At 39.4% G+C, this 21,017-nt stretch overlaps 1 non-coding gene across 1 annotated transcript; it reads right to left on the reverse strand.

Annotated features, from left to right (window-relative positions):
• Window positions 1-20,646: 20,646 nt before the first annotated feature.
• Window positions 20,647-20,753, reverse strand: LOC116913045. Its single transcript, XR_004389580.1, has one exon. It is a non-coding gene; the product is annotated as a U6 spliceosomal RNA (small nuclear RNA).
• Window positions 20,754-21,017: the final 264 nt, after the last annotated feature.

The raw sequence follows: 21,017 nt of genomic DNA on the forward strand, positions 1-21,017 counted from the left end.
TGATGCTGCCCTGTTGCTACACATAAATACATTGGTGATAAAGTTTTATAAATTATATCTTATTAAAACTTAAAAAATGTCTTATACTCAATGTAAAAATAGATCATAACATTAATTACAGGCATTAGATAACCAGAACATCATCATAATAGTACAGCTAAGGCGTTAAAGCATTATAATTAACATGGCTATACAATGGTGAACTTCTAACATATTCCATGTGATTTCCCTCCCCACCCCCCAAGCTTGATTTCACCCCAGCATCACTTTCCCTACAAAGTTTTTAGTTCATGTCCACAGAGGGTTGGTTTTTCTTGTATTGTCTCCCATACCAACAATACATCATCTTTTGGCACCCCATTCTGTGGGTGGAAGTCAGTCATACTGGGTGCTGTGACACTTGCATATGCTTCAAAGGTTTGTTAGTTCCTTGGGAAAAGTTTGGGCAGAAAAACACACACAAGGTCCTCAATCAGTGGTTGAAAATTTGTGTTCAATCAACCACCACTAGATAGGTGATAAATTTTGCTTTATGTACTCAGTTGTTGGCCAAGATATTCTACTTACCAACATTTTATTGGCATTGGACATTCCTACACTACAGACCGTATTTCCAGAGAGTTGAACTTTGGAAGAAATGGAGAGTTCTGTTCCCACGAGGATACCAAGCCAAACTCAAATGTGCAATTCAGTGTACTAATTTTCTGGAAGCTTCATCATTCCTGTCTACCTACGCAGGCGCTTTCCTGCATTCACAAGATGTCCATCCTGGGCATGCTTTTGAATGATTCCTTCTATTTGGGGACAGTTTTAAACACATTAAAGACACCTGCTTTAATTTTACTGAAGTTGGCTTAGTCTATCCTCAGGGCTCCAGAGTTCCCGCCCATCCTGGGCATAAGTCAGTGAGTCATCAAGAATTCATGCCAGCCAGCATTCACCCTGTTATCAAGACTGGAAGGTGTGCCTTCTGCGTCATTCTTCAGGAAGCATGTGTTTAACCAACATCTAGTAAATAATTTACCCTCATTTCTTTTCAAATTAGTAAAATTCCCCTTTAAAAAAAAACAAGTCTTTTTGTTCCTCTTTCAAATTATTTGGGATCAAAATAAAAGTCCAGAAAAGTTCCCCGAGAGGAAGCTGCCCCGGGCCATTCTTGCTTATTGATTGATAAACTGCCACCTTCCAGGTTGACTTATTATTTCCCTGTAAACCGGATGAATGGTTCAACTAGCTTGTCTACGGAAAGGTAAGCAAAGTAACCCCATTGGCCCCATGACTCCCATACTACCTGTGACTTCACTGTGTGACATTAATTGGGCCTTTTCTCTCTATATGTGGTGCACATGCGCAATGACCTACATTTTTCCCACTAATTCATTCAGCTTACATCCCAATCAGTCCTCCTCCTCCAAGTCTCCCCTCACACAGTCCCTCCCTTTTCCCCTTCACCTCTCAGAAGGAGAATGTTCATTCTGGGAAACCAATCCACCCTGGCACTTCAGGTCACAGCAAGAGGAGGTACATCCTCTCCCACCGACGCCAACCAAGACACCCAGTTAGGGAGGCAGCATCCACAGGCAAGTCTTAATCCATTCAGGAATTCAAACATTTCAGATGTTGGGTCTTCATTACTCCTGAAACATCTCCTCTTTCCTTTGCCAGTTCAGGTCCACTCCTGTTCCTGGTCTCTACAGTCTGTAGCAAACCCTCGGCTTCAACACCAAGTACATATCCATATTCTCAGTACTCCTCCCACTGGTGCTCCACCACCTGCTTAAGCCAGTCTATCCCCTTATCGAAACGCAGGAGCCTCTTTTGCTGTCTTCCTGATCTTTGGAAGGAGCCTGAGTCCCTGTCAATTCGTTACCAACTAGCAATAGAGAGAACACCTAGCTGCTCAATACTATCTTCCCTCATCCTATGAAACAGCAGCCTGACAGACTCAGAGTTACAAATGGACCACCTTCCTGTCACCCCTTGAATGATCCCATTAGACGGTCTCCTTTCTCCGCTCCACAAATCCAGTGTTCTCTGAACACCACGGAATGCTGTTTTCTATGTATCTCTGTCTATAGTTACTTAAGCTGCTCTTTACTCAGATTCCTTTCTCTCCATGAGGCTTCCATGGATAATTCTTTAAAATTACTCTTTAGCTACTTCTCATCCTTACTAATTCATTCTTTGGTGCAACAAACATCTCTTTGTATTTTATACCAATCCAAAAACTGAAACTGAAATACTAAATACATTTGGTTATTTTCTGTGACTATACTGGTGTGTGTGTGTGTGTGTGTGTGTGTGTGTGTGTGTGTGTGTGTGTGTCCCCATCCATATGTGCATTTGCATGCATGAGTTCACTGCCTTTGAAGACCAGATGAGACTGTAAGATCCTCTGCAGCCTGACTTGCAGAAGATTATAAACTCCCTGATGTAGATACTGGGGACAGAACTCAGGTCCTCCGCAATGGCAGTAAGTGCTCTTAGCCACTATGTAACTTTTCTAGTCCAATATGATCACCAGGTAAAGAGAAATGTTTATTTAGGCTAACAGTTCAGGGCAGTTCAGGCCACATTCAGCACTGACCTCATTGTTTTGAGCCTGTGGCAAGGCAGTTGCTCATAGCTGAGATGACTTCTGATAGCTAGTAAACAGAGAGACCAAGAAGAAGGACAAGCCTTTCATATTCTAATGGTATGCCCTCTTGACCTCTTACTTGGTATTATCCCTTTTTTCCCATTATCTCACATCTTAACTCCCTATGTTAGGGACCAAACCTTTGATATGTGTGCTTTGGGTATGTATTTAAGGTCCAAACTATAGAATTCTGCTCCTGAACTTTCTAAGTGTCCAACACTACTCACTATGCAAAGTGTATTCAGTCCATCCCCAGAGTCCAAAAGTCATAAATATGCCAGTGTGGACTCACATATGAATTCCCTAAGACTCAAGTGAGACTCAAATGTAAGTGACTAAAAAATGTCAAAAGAGAATTTCTTATTTTTCAAGATACAGTAATGAGATAGGGACAAACTAAATATTCTTATTCCAAAAGGGAGGCCTGGTGGACAAAAGTATTGGACCATAGTGAGACTGAGACCCAGGAGGGCAATTAAATCCTGAAACTTTGCTAACAGCATCCTTGCAGTCCATGAGGGAATGAGGAAGCCCTCGTCTCGCAGCTTTGCTGGTTGTGCACCCGTAAGGCCCCACTCTTGGTAATGACTGTATGCATCCATTTGACTTCTGTCACTAGAGCAAATATTAGAGGTAAACAACTTATAAAGAGAGAAGCGCTATATTTGGATTAACATTTTGGAAGATTCCAGAACAGCACTAGCTGTCTCTGCTACTTTTAGACCTGAGGAAAAGCAAAGGCTTATATCAAAGAGCAAGTGGCAGACTGAGAGGAAAGAGCCTTGGTCCACTGTCCTTTTCAGAAGAATAATCCCCAGCCACTGAGAGATACTGCATTAGGTTCCATCTCATATAGGATCTCCCACTTCTCATTAGCATCAACCTGGGTACAAAAAGCAATATTCTTTTTCAAATGACAACCTTCACGGGAGCAGAAATTTTTCTTGGGTGCTCCTCCTACTGCATCACCATATGTGAGAACAGCTCCTGGAACCAAGAATTAGACCCCATTAGCCACACCACTGGCAAAATCCATAACATGCAGAGGTACCAAGGGAAAGGGGTTGGACATTACCATATGCCCCAGGTCTAGGTTGTGAGATAAAGGATTAATTAATCTCTCAGTGCCCAGAATGAACTGTCCAGCCTTGGGGTAGTGTTCATTCTCTGTGCCACCTCTGTCCATGACACAAAGCACTGCCATCTTCCATTAGCCAGGAGAGTCTCTGTCATTAGGCCACGTTCCGGCTGCATTTCAGTGAAAGAGAAGTGAAGCTAGGACCCACACCTGAGAAGCCAGATCTCTTGCAGCTTTTGTGAAGGAAAACCCCATTTCCTTCACTAAATAAAGGCAGATTCCTTTCTTACTAGAAATTTGGCAGCTCCCCAAATGTGCACACAAAAGAACCTCTTTGTAATGCTTCTGTGTTCCTCCCACCTTAGAACTTCCTCAAGCTTGAAAATACTTCTCCCAACTTCCTGGTTTAAAAATAATAGAGTTGCCTGGGGCACACTGAACTTGAAATTTACCTGAGAAGCAGAGTACAGACATTGAAAAGTCAAGGGCCCCAAAACATATAAAATATCTTTATACAAAGACAAGAAAGGGAAGTAAAATTTTCTATTCTCCACTTACGTTTATGATATTGCAGCATTTAAAAGCTCCAAGCGGAAGTGGCTGTTCCTCTAATTTTCTACTTCAGCGATAGTAAAACGTCTGGGACACAGTGGGAGCACAATGCACAAACAGGTGTTTGTCTCTGGGTTTCATTCTGCAATTCTGTAATGTGATTAAACTTTCAGGCAGATACTATCACTCTAAGTTTTAAGATAAAGTGTGGGGATTCCCGGAAGCAAAATGACAGGCCCAACATTACGTGGGGAGAAAGGATTAAAGCTTATAATGGAACCAATTTCTTTTCTGTGACATCTGACTACCTGGTCAGCTAGCGTGAACTCCTGTCAGTGCCTGCAAGAGTCTTTGGGATGGGGCAGCCAGTACAGACAAAGGAGGTCAGTCACACCTTGCAGGCATTTTGCCAGGTGCCTTCTGTTGTTCCCAGGAACTTCTAATACCTTTGTGCAGGAGGCACAAAGAAAACCTTTACACTTCCTCTTCTGTGTCCTTTTGAACAATAGAGACAGGCGTGCTACTTCCCACAAACACACCCACATGAAGAGTAATCTCATATCTACATGTACATATCTATGAGGAGATTAGGAATGACTATGCCGAGCTTAGTGGCCACTACTAAATGTCTGCCAGTCATTATGACTTCACTCTTTTATTTCATCTAGCTATTATGTCAATCTTCTGTCAAAGACTGTCATCTCTGTTTTCAATTGTTCAATGACTGACGTATGGTCATAGTTTCTATAGTGCCCTAACAGGAACATCAATGCAGAAGCTGATATTTTGGCATTGGTATTCTGGCACATGGAGAAAGATAAATGGGTAAACAGACTCACCTGCAAAGACACTCCTAACTTTGAATTTGGGGAGGTTTTCTGATTGATAAGTGCAAGAAAGTAATCATTTCCAATCACTCATCCTACTTCCTTCCAAACAGTTCTCCAGCATAGAGATGTCCAGCACCATGAAAGAGAAGAAAGAACTCTCAAAACCAAGACTTGTCTGCCCTGGCACATTAGCTCAGGACGATATCTCAACCAATCACTAATGTGCACAGCTTATACAGCTGTTTTCTTGTTAATTTTCCCATTTCTTCCTCCTTCCAGCGAAAGCAAGTTAGAAAGAAAATGACATTTGGTACGCATCAATTGAAATTTAGCGTCTCATCGAAGAAGCTTTGAGAAAAAATAGGATTGCTTTTATTTGACATAAGAAGCTACTAAGACCCTGTGATGAACTCCATGGAGACCTTGTAACCTGATCGTATCAGAAGAGAATAGAAGAAAATGTCACTCTGGACCCTATGCCAGTCTGTCTACAGTTTTCAAATGTGGTTAGCTTCATTGCATAAACAAAGGTGACTAAAATTATGTTTAGAGTAAAAGACAGCCCTGTTTGAAGATTTTTGATCAGCAGTTTTATATCTCATTCTCCATAATTACCACAAGCACTTTCTGTTATTTTGTAAATAGTAAGAACGGAGGCCTTTAACTGGTGGTCAGCATGTAGAAGAATGGAAATCCATCCATTTCATCCCCTTGTACAAAGCTCAAGTCTAAGTGGATCAAAGACTTCCACATAAAACCAGATACACTGATGCTAATAGAAGAGGAAGTGGGTGAGAGCCTCGAACACATGGGCACAGGGGAAAATTTCCTGAACAGAACATGATAGCTTATGCTCTAAGAATCAAGAATCAACAAGTGGGACCTCATAAAATTGCAAAGCTTCTGTAAGGCAAAGGACACTGTCTTTAGGACAAAATGGCAACCAATAGATTGGGAAAAGATCTTTACCAACCCTACATCTGACAGATGTATATATACAATATATACAAAAATCTCAAGAAGTTAGAATACAAAGAATCAAATTTGAAAATGGGCTACAGAGCTATACAAAGAATTCTCAGCTGAGGAATATCAAATGGCTGAGAAGCACCTAAAGAAATGTTCAACATTCTTAATCATCAGGGAAATGAAAATCAAAATGACCCTGAGATTCCACCTCACACGAGTCATTATGGCCAAGATCAAAACTCAGGTGACAACAGATGCTGGTGAGAATGTGGAGAAAGAAGAAGACTCCTCCATTGTTGGTGGGATTGCAAACTGGTAAAATCACTCTAGAAATCAGTCTGGAGGTTCCTCAGAATATTGGACATAGTACTTCCTGAGGATGGCCTTGTTGGGTATCAATGGGGGGAGAGGCCTTTGGTCCTATCTAGGCTTGATGCCCCAGATTAGGGGAATATCAGGTGGGAGGGGGTGGCTGGGTGGGTGAGGGAACACTCTCACAAAAGCAGGGGAGGGGGTATGCAATAGCAGGTCTCTGGAAGGGAAGCCGGGAAAGGGGATAACACTTAAAATGTAAATTTAAAAAATCCAATAAAAGAAAAAATGTAAAAAAAATTAGCGATATATAAAACACAATTGTTGAATAAATAATTAGACAATAAAAATCATTGTATTGTTGAGACAAAAAAAAAGAGTAAATAAAAAGAAAAGATGGATGGAGGCCATTACTTAGTAAACATCAGGCAGCAGGAAAGGGCAAAGCTAGAATTCGAACCCCAGCTGGGCCACCAGAACCCAGGCCCTTATGCTTTGCCAGGTGCTCCCAACAGAAAGCACAGGGCAGCGTGAGCTGGGAGGACAGCCTGCTGAACAGAGGAACTAGAATAAGACAGCTCTTAAGTACACTCTCCCGTGAGTACACTCTCTCTCTCTCTCTCTCTCTCTCTCTCTCTCTCTCTCTCTGTCTCTCTCTCTCTCTCTCCCTCTCTCTCTCTCTCTCTGTGTGTGTGTGTGTGTGTGTGTGTGTTTCTCTGTGTGTGCTTGTCCAGTAAAACAGCCAAATGAAATCCAATATGAATAAACGCTGTTAAAGCCAAGGTCTATTTGATGAAGAAAGACAGCAGATATTCAGTAGGAAAGATTTTGTAGTCTGCATCAAGCTTATTTTGTTACAATCACATTGCTGGGTCCCTATGGATTTTTGGTTTTAATAAGTCAGGAGTTACTCTGGAATATTCTTTGTCATTCAGATAACCTATTACCTCTATTTTGCTCAGCCCGTATCTAAGTCCCAGAGTCCTTACATTCTTATTGATATTAAAGGACACTGTGGAGGCTCTACTTTGCCACAATAACAATTTCACAACCACTGCAAAGAGATTACTGGGAAACGAATCAAAAGATATCTCCAAGAATAAGAGCAGATGATGAGGCAGCCCTTAGATGTGCCTAATGGGGAGGACATCGCTGGTAGATTGATTTCAGCAAATCTTTCCTAGAAAAGTTAATTGAAAGTCAGTACAGAGAGAGGCAAGGGCAAACATAATGAATCACAATGGCGCTAGAGCGGAAAGCAGTACCAAGCTAGTAAGAGCTGGGACAGAGGTTCTCTAGATGACAATGGGATGTTCTAGGGGATAATCAGGGCAAAGTGGATGGGACAGAGAGAATGGAATCATACAGAATTGTGTCTGTTGAGCAGTGAGTTTCCTTTGGAGGTAGAGGCAGTGGCACAATCTAATTCTCCCACGGGTGTGGTTAAAACTCTATGAGGAAGTGAGAGTTTGTCTTGGGTTAGGGAGACTTGAAGCAGAATAGTCAACATGTTTACAGCACAAGCAGACCCATCTTAGCAAACTCCGCAGAGAAGACAGAAAGAGGAAAAATCTAAGGAAGGATAAATGATGAGTTTGACCAGTTGTGTGTGTGCAACCGATTGTTCTCTCCCTCCTGGTCAGGCAAAGGAATAGAACTTAATTTGTATTTGTACGAAGAAGACTCCCAGTCACAGGAATTTAGGAGTCATCACCTTAACCTACAGTAATTCTGATCTGAGTATACCTCTCTACATTATGGGCTTTAAGGTAATCATTATCAGAATAAGGTGAGACTCTTCCTCTAATGTTGAGTGAATAAACCATTTGCTGATAAGTAACATTATTTGGTTTCTTTTACCTCTTACCCCACTTTTTAAGTTGGGCGACTTTTTGAACAAAAAAGAACTTAGATGTGACAATCCATGGACTTAAAGTAACGTGCATAAGTCATCCTCAGTCATCCATTTAAATCTTGTAGGAAAAACAAAATGAAAAATGATGGTAATTCCTTCTTTTAGAGTGCAACTTCTCGTCTGTTAAACAAGGAAATAAAAGTCTCATTCAGATCCCTCTGTCCAACATCAAGACATAATAATTACCTGATACAATCCATGTTGTTAAATGGCAAGAAGTTTTGAAAATGTCACTAAGCATTCTTGAGCAGTTGATAACAAAGATGTTGATAGGTTTCTTTGTTCCCCTAGTCAAGTACCTAGAGAAAAATTATAACCAATGTCAGGAAAAAAAAAGAATGGCATAGTTATACACAGTCCTTTGGGGGGTCTCGAATTGTCAAATATTTAAGGGATCTAATTTTTATATCTATTTATTTGGATTGCTTTTATGAGCTTCACTGTCCATAGAGCAGACCCACAAAGAAAACTGTCAACAGAAACATCTATGTCTTTCTCAAGAGCTTGAATTCCTTTAAGTTAGAAGGTGTGAGAAGACAAGCATATGTTGCTTAGTTAGGGTTTTAATGCTATAAACAGATACAATAGCCAAGGCATCTCATGTAAAACAACATTTAATTGGGGCGGGCTTAATGGTTCAGAGGTTCAGTCCGTCATGATCAAGGCAGGAACATGGCAACATCCAGACACTCATGGTGCAGACTGAACTGGGAGTTCTATATCTTCATCTGAAAGCTACAAGTGGAAGATTCACTTCCAGGTAGCTAGGATGAGGGTCTTAAGCCCATACCCACAGTGACACACCTACTCCAGCAAGGCCACGCCTCTTAATAGTGCCACTCCCTGGGTCAAGCATGTAAAACCATCACAATATGTGTCTTAGAGACAATGATTGTTTCTCTAAATAATATTGTTCATATCATCTGCTCTATTTCTTCCCTTTCAATTTTGAAAAGCATATAAAGGGCTCAGTGGTGGAATGATTGTTTTGCATACTGACTTTGGTTCTCAATACAGTGATCAAATAAAATAAATGAAAATGTAAGTGTCCAGTTTTTTCAGTAATCATATGAAGTCACATATTAAACTAGTTTTGAAATTTTATAAATACAATAAGCCACCTTAAGTAAAGAACACGCCACAAAAAGTGAGATGGCGCACAGAAATAGACCTTTGATTCTGTTGTGAGTTTGTAAGATCCTTAGCAGTCAGGGTAAAAATAATAAAAACCTTTCTTAGGAATACGATTGCTGAAATGAAACAGAGAGACCAAAGAAACTTAAGAGGAAGTGGTTTATTTACCATATTGTTCTATATTACTGTTCATCACTGAAAAAAATCAGGGCAGACCCTCAAACAGGGCAGAGATTCTCAGGTAGAAGCTACTGTAGATGCCAAGAAGAGATACTGCTTACTGGCTTGCTCCACATGGATTGTTCAGCCTCAGTTCTTATAGAACCTAACATAAGCAGTCCACCCACAATGGTCTCGGCCCTCCCGTATCAATCCCGAATCAAGAGAAGTCCCCATAGACTTGTCTACAGCCTGATCTTGGGGACATTTTCTCAATTGAGAGTCCCTACTTTCTGATGACTTTAGCGTGTGTCAGGTTGACATAACACTGGCCAGCACGGGATCCATAGTACAATTATCATTACTGAAGACAAAAACAATATTAATAATAAAGATTTTTTATAGAGTAATTTCATACATGAGGAGCTCTGTGGGGTGAGGAATAATGGTTAATACAGAAAGCTGGCAGTCCCAGGCCTTGTTAGTGGGTTTGGGAACATTGCTTTCTGTCTACTGACTTTAGGCATGTGTGAACATGGATGATAAATTGAAAAAATGGTCCATGGAAATCCATTTCTAAAATATTTATGTTATCTAGTGAGTTGTTGTGTGACCTTATGAAAGTTAATATATGGCACTGCAAGTAAAGATTAATACCAAGAAGAACCCAAAAACAAATATAAATTGAATTTAAAGGGGGGGGGATGGTATCATCAACAACAAAATCCAATTTTAATTGCAAGAAAAGTATTGGGCACTCCATGACACACACTGGAATATTTCTGTGCTTGTGAATCTGCGCAAGTCTCCATTCTGTGATACTGACACCTTAAAAAGTTGAAGGGAAAATCTGAAAGTTCATCTTAATCACCCATTTGTGAAAGATAATTAATTAACTTGACCTACATACATCAAATCATACCTTCAGGAAGTTCTATGTTGAGGGAAAGCACAACGATTACAGAAAGACAGCTATCATTTGGGAATAATTGTAGAAAATACTTAAAAATTAGCGTGTTGTTTGTGGATTAGAGATTTGCCTCTTGATGGCTAAATTGTAAATGAAATTCATCTTAATAGCTCTCTTGGGAAAGAGGGAGTGACATGGGACTGAGCATCAGGCTTAAACTTTACAATGATGCTATTCTGTGAACCAAAATATGTGAAGGAACCATGAAATGTTAATCCTTATTAATTATAAATGGCAGGCACACAGATGGCTGTTAAATTATTCCCTTTTGATTCTATATGTTTCCAATTTTATCTTTTCAAAGAATCAAAACATACTTGTTTGATAAATTCACATTGAGAGATAAATACAACCATGCTGGGACTCTCTTAGAATGCAAAGCCATGACCTGAAGCTGTACTCCAGTCCCAACTATAGCCTAAATGGGTTCGGTTCTGAGCATTCTTGAGAGGGTATCTTCAGTGTCTGGAATAGTGGCAAGAACTCCATAGATATGTAAGTGTGCCACTCTTGGCTCTAACAGTCCTTTCAGAAATTTAGACATGGGCTAGAGAGATGATGGCTCAGGGATAAAGAGCCCTGGCTGCTCTTCCAGAGGTCCTGAGTTCAATTCCCAGCAAACACATAGTGGCTCACAACCATCTGTAATGGGATCTGATACCCGCTTCTGGTAAGTCTGAAGACAGCTACAGTGCACTCATATAAATAAAATAAATTTAAAAAAAGAAATCTAGATGAGCTAGTTTAAATAGTAAAGTGCTTCCCTGAACTTAGATCCCTAGCATCCGTACAAAATGGCAAGCACAGTGGCCTGCACTTGTAATCTTGGAGTGTGGAAAGCTGAGATAAGAAGATCTCTGGGATTCACTTTCCAGACACTCTGGTCAAACTGATGAATCCCAGATTCAGTGAGAGGCCCTGTTTTAAAAACTAATGTCAACAGGATTGAGAGAAACACACTTGTCAATTTAGATTTTTCAAAACTCCCTTAAATGATTCAATGTGCTTTCTAACTCGCAGACCAAAGTAGGGGAGAAAGAGGGTTCATGGGACAAGGGTGATAGAGACCTGGTTAGAAGTAGTTCTTTGAGGTGATTCCAATTGCAATTCAGACCAAAACACCAAACACAAATAAGTAATGGCAGTCCAGCCCAATGGGCAAGCAAGGCATACCAATGCAAGAACATCATTAAGTAAGATCAGTGAAGTGTTGTAAGGTGAACCAAAGCAAGAGTGTCCTTCACTGCCGTTTGGGTTCTATGTATACTCTTTTCAAACATCACATGTTCTCTCAAGTATCTGCCTCAGCAAAACATCCTCTCATGTGTCTGCTCCAGCACAACATCCTCTCATAAGACAGCTTCTAGAAGAACATCACATGACACAACTGAGTTTCCCAAAAAACCCAGAAATCTACACTGAAACACCCCCTGCCATTTGAATACACACACATGTACACACATATGTACACATGTACACACGCACACACACACACACATACACACACACACACACATACACACACACACACACACACACACACACAGCCTAAAATGATTTCTGGGGAAATTTTGACTCACCCTGGCTTTCTGCTATGAATCTATTACAGAACATAATACTATTGGGAAGGTTCTCCTAGCAAGTCTATAATAAGGAACATTCCAATGTACTAGTTGCATACTCTTTGACACTTAATACATCCTTCAAAATAGTAATGCAAAAGCAAGGTTTCTCTGTACTTGAGGCAAAATATCTTATCAAAGGAATACACATATTTTAAAAAAATGTTCTTAGATTACTGTTAATTTTCCTTTTATTAATTCATTTGTTCTTTGACATTTCAAAGACAGCTGGTTCATAGGCCAGGAATTTTTAGTTTGACTATATAAGGTGGGTACATATCAATACTGTCCAATACTATGCATGTGTCTGAGTATGTCAGCGCCTGTTTGAAAAGAACCAACATTTTCATCTTGTGAAAAGCTAATCTAGTTTTGTTTCATTTCAAAGCTCACACACTCACTCACCCCTAGGAAGTTCCCTTTTTCCTTGGTCTGGTCAGAGTATGTATTCTCTCTCTTTTTCTTCTTCCTCCTCCTCCTCCTCCTCTTCATCTTCCCTCTGAGTGTATGTGTGTGTTCTATAGCTCTTTGTCTATAGCATATGTAACCCTTAAAATTGCTTCCCCTGCCCAGGTTGTTTGCAACCTGTTATTCCTAGCACACAGGAAGCTAAGCAAGAGTAGTGACTTTGAAGTTGTTCTGAACTACACAGTAAGTTCTACCCTGTGCTACATAGTAAGACCATCTCTCACACAAACAAACACAAAAGAACACAAATTACCTTTATGTTGACTCCAGAGGATGCCTACAATACATCTACACAATTGCTTCTAAGGTTTTTATGCTCAAGGGATGATTTTGAATACCTTTATTTTGCATTTTAAAAACTGAAGTTCAAAAGATTAGGTTACATGCTGAAAGTAATACTTTGAAACATAGATGAGGCTTTAAAAATTACTTTGTTGGCTTTGCAACCCAGAGAACAGAACAGCACCCCATCCCTGGCTAAAACAATTGCAATAAGATGGGAAAAGATGAATGGCTCTTTTCCTTCATTTAAATCAAGTCTGAAATTCATCAGTGAGGAGAATCAATTTCTGTGGTAAAAATATTGACTCCATTCAGTAGTGAGCCAGGAACATGTGAGCTTGTAGTCTGTGTGGCACTAGCACATGTATGGCTCTGTGGAGATGGGAATGCCTGGGTTAACTGAACAGAAACTACAGTAAAAAAAGAAAGTCCAAGTTAGCTAGACATTTGACCTAAATCATTTCCTAACTTTTTTGTTTGTTTTGCTTTCATTGTTGTTTTTTAGGGTTTTAGTTTCTTCTTTGTGTTTTACATCAGCTCTGCATTCTGCAAGATTGGAGTCTAGATTAAATGCAAGAACGGTTTATTTTGTTGACCTTGGGCTTTCTAAGTGATTTCCTTCTTGCTGAGATGTTTCATTGTAAAGAATCAGAAAATAAAATTATGGTATATATCATGAGCCTCTGACACAACAATATATAGTACCACTGCTAACAGCTCTCCCTGGCTCTCAACTGCTTTCATTTTGCTTTTGTTAGACACACAGAAGAGACCTACAGAGGAGCTACTTAGTCTTGGGAAGGGAAGCTTGGGAACAATAAACAGTCTCTGCTTTATTTTCCATTACATCCCCGTGGCCAACATAATGGAAAGAATAGCTCAAAGGAGGAAAGATTGATCTCTTGGTCCTACGCATTTGAGAAGAACATCATGGTGGCCACAGACTCTGAAGAAAAAGGCCCCTCTACCTATTAAACAAGAAGCAGAGACAATAGAAGGAATATATTAAAGAAGACATCACCTTCAAAGGCATGGGCTTGATGACTGTTTCCTCCATGTAACCCCCACGTCTCACTTTCCCAGAAGCTCCCAAAATAGCATCATCAAATGTGTACCAAATATCCCATGCATACACCTGTGGGGATTTTTAATGTTTAAACCATATCAGTAACCAAATAAATCACTTGACACAAAATAAAAGTAGAACTTGAAACCAATATTTCATTTTTGTCCTAGGCCTGTACTTTTGAGAACAGAACCATAGCTTATGTCTTATTTTATGTACTTATTTCCCAGTAATCATATAGGCTCTTGGCAAATTTTTTAATTAGTTGCTGTCCCTCTGGCCCGCTTACAAATGTTTGAAGGCTACCAAGGATTCTGCCATTGCTATAAGACAGAGCCACACTGCTCAAACTTGAATGATACATAAATGCCATTTGCAAGAAACGTATTCTCATGAACTCCCCAAGTGTTGGATCCATATATTATTATAATGTCACTTAATCATATATATATATATGCTCATTTAAATCACCTTCTGCTAATAGTCTTATGCTAGTATAAAGCTGAAGAATATGTATGAGGTAATCATGCAGAAACCCATTATTGTCTATATGATCAACATCAGATTCAGATTGCCAGTATCATTTTGCTAAAACTAAAGGTATCCTCTAATGCTAATGTACAGTAATAGCGGACATAGCAGTGTATGTGTGGGTCATGTGGGTATGTATTTGTATGCTTTGATTTTATTGCTTTAGTGTGCAAGTTTTACAACTTTTACCTCTTCAACTTCTATTGTGAATAGTAATCTGATTCTCCTCGGATATCCTCTGTTTCTCATAATTAGAAACTTTTGGGCAATGGGTACTTGTCATCTCTTACCAGTACTAGAACCAGAGCAACAAGAACACCACAATGGGCAGTGTTTCAGTTTTAGGTGGTGGTTGTGTTGTCCATCACACATTATGGATGATGAAGCTAGTCACATGCAAGTCCCCTGTGAGGTCAGCTTAAATTCCCTTGCTGGCATTCTTCCTCTGTTGTTATTAATCTAACTGAAGAGTGGTTTCTGAGATTTCTTGCAGAATTAATACTTATGAGGGTTTAGAAGTTTCGCATAATGGCATTTGAGAACTGCTTCATGAAGTGACCTGTGTAGAAGGCATGGTGTGTGTGTGTGTGTGTGTCTGTGTGTGTGTGTGTGTGTCTGTGTGTGTTTGTGTGTGTCTGTGTTTGTGTGTGTCTGTGTGTCTGTGTCTGTGTCTGTGTCTCTGGGTCTGTGTGTGTACATGTGCATGTGTGGGCACAGGTGTGGATATGTACTTCTTGTGTCTGGGGTTAATTTTTTCATAGAGTCTCGTTTCTTTAATTTATTATAAGGTGTCTTACAGCAATGTGAACTGAGTCCCCAAACCACACCCTGATATAGTAATATTCATTTATTAGGTGGCTAGGTCATGTAAGTGGATCAAGTCGTTGCTAGGCTGCAGGGACAACAGACAATCAAAGCCCTGTCTACTGATAAAGTCCTTATAAACAGAAATCTTTTCCTCCAGCAGTAAAATGGACCTACCCATCTTGGGAAAACAGATGTCACTGATACCTTTGGCATTCTTCCAAAGTTTCTGGGACATGATCATTCCATATTGACTTCTATGGAAGGTGATAACTTCTTAACTGATTGGACAACACTCAGTATTTTCAACAATACAGGTCAAATGAATATATCAGTTGACTTGATCCAACAGCCAAAATTGAAGCCTCAAGTGACTTTCTAATGTGATCTTTAAAAGTGTTGAAGACTTAGTAATCATTAAACACCTAACACCACAGTTAAATAGTTCAGACTCAAAAAGTTTCCCAGATGTACCTGAAGTTACATATTTGTTAATGTAGACTTAGAACCAATTTTAATAAGGGTTCTTAAATGCTAACTTCCCCTCTAGCCCACCACAAACCAGAGGCAGTGGAAAGGAAATATTCATAACGCAAAGGAAGATGTAGACTTGTTTAAAAATGGTTCTTTTAAAATACATTATTATTATTATTATTATTATTATTATTATTATTATTAACTTATTCAGTTTACATCCTGCTTGCTGCCACTTCCCAGTCACCATCTCCCACAGTCCTTCCCACATATCTCTTCCCCTTCTCCTCTGAGTGGATGAGGTTCCCTCTGGGTATTCCTGCCCCACCCTGGCACTTCCTCTCCCATTGAGTCAAGACAAGGCAGCCAGCCAAAAACAATATATCCCACATACAGGCATCACTTTTTGGGATAACATCTGCACTAGTTGTTTCGGACCCACATGGAGACCAATAAGCACATCTGCTATATATATATATATATGTGTGTGTGTGTGTGTGTGTGTGTGTGTGTGTGTGTGTGTGTGTGTGTGTGTGTGTGTGTGTGTGTATGGGGAGGGTCTAGGTCTAGCCTGTGTATGTTCTTTTATGGAAGAATAAGAGAAAAGATTGCAGGCCCCAAAGCAGATAGAACCTCCATTGGAAGTTAAACAGGGTCAACTAACCTGGACCCTCAGGGCTCTCAATGTCTGAACCACCATAAAAATGGTTGGGACGATTCCGATCTGTGTTATCAGGTTATCAGCAGTTCAGTTCACATGAATCAGCAGCAGTAGCTCAATCCATTTGCAAACACCTTTAACAAATCTGTAATGGCTGTTTGATCCAGAAGTAACTGTGAGGCTCTGCCAATTGGTCAGAGTCTGTTGAGTAGCAAGTAGCAGCAAGAATATCATGAGGATTTCTCTGGTGCATTTCTCTCCACAAAGTAACAACAACAATGATCAGCCAAGAAGGCAAGGTGAACCAATACCACAGAATCAACAGTGAAGACCAGTGTCAGCAAAGCTCAGTGAAGACCAGCAAAGATCAGCAAAGGGGGACCAATGCCAGTGTCATCCACTATCGGTTGGGTTATACATATATCCTTTCCAAATGTCCTATGTCCTCTCACACATCCATTTTAGCAAGACATCAAATGCCCCTTTTCCAGAAAAACACCACATATCTATTCTCAGCAAAACATCCTCCCAGGTGTCAACTTTAGCAAAAATATTATCTCATGTGTCTGTTTCAACAAAACATCCTCTCCTAAGACAGTTTGCAGAACAACATCATATGACACAACTGTGTCTCCAAAGAAACCAAAAACTTCCACTTCAAGTTAAGGGCAAAACCAGTGTAGCGTCTGCCTCCAAATTCAGTTACCAAAGTCTGTTGCGCATAAAATGTGTTCTAGTACTTAAGGATACTGACTGGCTTTTAAGACATTGTAATGAACATAAGAGGAATAATGTCTAAGTCTTTTGTGGTACAACACTACAACTGATTTGGATTGCACTATTTGGATTCAATATCTCAGCTCATCTACTTACCATACATTCTATTTTAGTTTTGTGGTGTGAAAACTGGTGCTAAACATCATTTTATATCTTAAAACTATTTTATGAATTAGCTGGTATTTATGAATCTCTTGATGACCAACATATTGTAAATAACTAGCTTGTTTTTAACTATCATCAATAAAACTATTAGCATCAAATTACTAGATATATCCTGAGAAAAATAAGTAAGGTTCTAAATAATAATTTTTATTAAAAGTCCAGAATCCAGACTTTGAAGACAAACTAGGGTTGGAAACAAAGAAATAAAAATGATACAATATACTGAATTAAACTTTCAGAAACTATCACCTGTAAATGTCTTAAGTATGTAAAAGATACCTCATTAGGGGAAATAGATCCACCAATGTGATAAAATTAGACATTTAAGTGTGATGAATGAATTATCCTGTATCATGCAGGTGTGTCTGAACACAATCACAGCTGTCTCCAAGTGGGAGGCAGAGGGAAACTTTATACTCAGATACTAGAAAGGACATTTGAAGATACTGGCATTGAAGACCTGAATGGCATTACCACAAGACAGAATACAACAGTCACGTCAAGCAAGATGACTCCCTAAACCTCATAGAAGATTCCAGAAGGAGCATTGGTCACTTACACTTGAGTAGGGTCCAGGGATACTGGATTTGGAAATCTATCCAGGACAGCTATAAAAAGAAAAGGTTATGTTATATTTAAGCACTGTGTTTCGGTATTTGTTCTGTCATCCAAGTAAATAAATATAGAAGACTTCCTGGAAGGAGGGGTATTTTGGGTGCACAGCAAAAAGTGAGCAAGAGTTAGCTGGGCAGGAACGAGAGGAAGGGATTGATTCCTTCATGGAAAATCTCTGACATAGCACTCAGTTTAGACGTTTGTAATGGTGTAGTGGACACTGTGTATGAAACTCTTCCTGAGGATAAGTAGGGAGAAGAAATAAAGAGAACATTTCACAAATTGTTTCTTCTTATCTCAAGTTTGAAGATTATTCCAGAGCCAAGGTGCTTGACTCAGCTTAAAGAAAAGAACCCAAACGCATGATTGTTTTTGAGTAAATACAAGAAATATCAGTAACTTTACTTGAAAATGAAGCCACAGCACAGCCTTACCCCAGAGCATGAAGACAGACATGAAAACATGAAACTGCTATTGTTGAGCAGTTTCTCTGAAGGAAGGGACTGTGTGTGTCTTAGCAATAACCAAAGATATAATGTGGAATTCTGGAAATCACTTTGTTCAGTCAGGTAAGAGAATACCTCTCTTGACAAGCTTACCTTACTAAGAAACATTTTGGTACCCAGTTCAAAGAACAAGATGACTAGGGAAAGCAGAATCACAGCTTCAGGTTAGTGTGGAAAGATTTTGCTCAAAATATCTGTTTTAGATTTAAAAGCAACAACAAAGTAGACTCTAGGTTACCTTTTATTTTTAAAGTTTGATCTAACCAAACCAAAATGATACTAGAAAATTCATGGAGCACTGTGTTTATTATTTATAAGCTTACTTTATCTTACCATGATTGGCTCTTTCCAGGATTGCTCCTCAAATAACCTTCACTGGAATTGAAGACATAGGATCAAAATAAGACTCTAGATATAGTTTTTCAATAGCAATCACACAAATAGAAATGATAGGCCTTCCTATGTAACATGGTGACCTTGTCAGTAATTAGCATGGGTCTTGAGAATAGAAGAACTGAGCAAGGTGGCTGGGAGTACAGTAACAATCGACCAACTGACACATACCAAACCTTGCAAGATGCTTGTTGTACACCACCCTGTTCCAATGGCATCCCTACACATATGTGCAAGTGCATATCCTAAGCTAGGAGAAACTAGCCAGTGTCACACAGAAATGGATAGAGCCACCACCAAGTTTTAGTACCAAGTGATATCGACCAGGTGGTTAAACCTGCACTTGACATGAAAATTCAGTGTATTAATTTTGATTCAGGAGAATGGTGAAAATGTCAAGATAAATAAAACCCATCAAGCTCTTGTCCTTTTGTAAGAGTCCAACGTACAGCAAAACTCATCATGCAAAAGTAATAATAGTTATTCATACTTTTGAACAACGGCACAACTCAAGACACTCAATAGAACTCCTTATTTTAGCATTTATTAAAAAGTAGTTTAACTTACAGGAAATTATATGAGGACCAGTGATATGGCTCAGTGTGAAAAGGTGCTTGCTGCCAATCCTGCAAACCTGAGTTTGACTTCCAGGACTTACATGGTAAAAAGGAGAATATTGACCGCCATATGTTATCCTCTGAGCTCCTCAAGTGTGCCCAAGCACACATGTGCACACATGTACCCAGGCTGGTGTGCATGTGCTTGTGCACAAACCTAAATATAAGAAAGTATAATAAAAAATAGACATGCAGTTAATTGACTGACAAATCCACACATCAACTACTTGGATTCAAAACCTCTCAAACGTTTTTCATGTTGAGTCAATTGTTGCCCTGGTGTATTGAATCACTCTTGTATTACTGCCCAGCTGCAGCAAAGCAAATCCAGGGCTCACTCAATTTCATGCCTACAGTCTTTACTATGAACCTGTTATAACCACGGTCTCCTGTATCTATAATAGCATTTTAACAGCTAATAAGGCTAACCCTAATTTATTACTATAACCAATACTCAGGGAATAATCAGATTTCGTCATCCATCTCTATGCTATATTTTTATGTTTTTTAAAAAATGTATCTACAAACCAGGTAGACATAGCTTGCCAAGCCTCTATGTCTATTATTCTATGAAAGTTTGTATGCAGATCAGTGTCATTTAGAAATTAATTCATATGGAACATTCTGGTTCGTGCTTTTACCCTCAGATGAAAGTTTTGAATGTGGAAGTTTGAATATGCTTGGCCTAGGGGGTGGCACTGGTAAGAAGTGTGGCCTTATTGGAGTAGGTGTGGCCTTGTTGGAGAAAGTGTGTCACTGCTGGGGTAGCCTTTGAGGCTCCTATGCTCAGGATGTTCACAGTGTGGAAGACAGCTTCCTCCTGGTTGCCTGTGATTGACATGACATCTTTTTATAAATGTAAACAATCACCTGGTTAGCTTTCAATTCATCTGTTTAATAAATGATAAAATTACATGTATACAAATGAACTGCCTCAACATTACTTTTTAATGTTACCAAAATATTTTTGCTATCATTGCAAAAAATTATATTATTTTATACACCTATATATGAGGGTTAAGTAAAAGTCAATAGGGGAAGGCTTACGAACCTGTGATTTAGAGAAAGGCAGCATTTAGAAGAATGCAAATGGACCATTCTTTTTTTTTTTTTTTTGGAATGCTTCACGAATTTGCTTGTCATCCTTGTGCAGGGGCCATGTTAATCTTCTCTGTATCGTTCCAATTTTAGTATATGTGCTGCGGAAGCAAGCACCAAATGGACCATGCTTATCACACTATACAAAGCTCAAGTTCAAGTGGATCAAGAACCTCCACATAAAACCAGATACACTCAAACCAATAGAAGAAAAAGTGGAAAAGAGCCTCGAACACATGTGCAATGTGGTGAATTTCATGAACAAAACACCAATGGCGTCTGCTCTAAAATCAAGAATCAACAAATGGTACCTCATAAAATTGAAAAGCTTCGGTAAGGTAAAGGACACTGTCATTAGGACAAAACGGCAACCAACACATT

This window comes from Rattus rattus, chromosome 11 (genome assembly GCF_011064425.1).
Source record: "Rattus rattus isolate New Zealand chromosome 11, Rrattus_CSIRO_v1, whole genome shotgun sequence".
Classification (NCBI taxonomy): domain Eukaryota; kingdom Metazoa; phylum Chordata; class Mammalia; order Rodentia; family Muridae; genus Rattus; species Rattus rattus.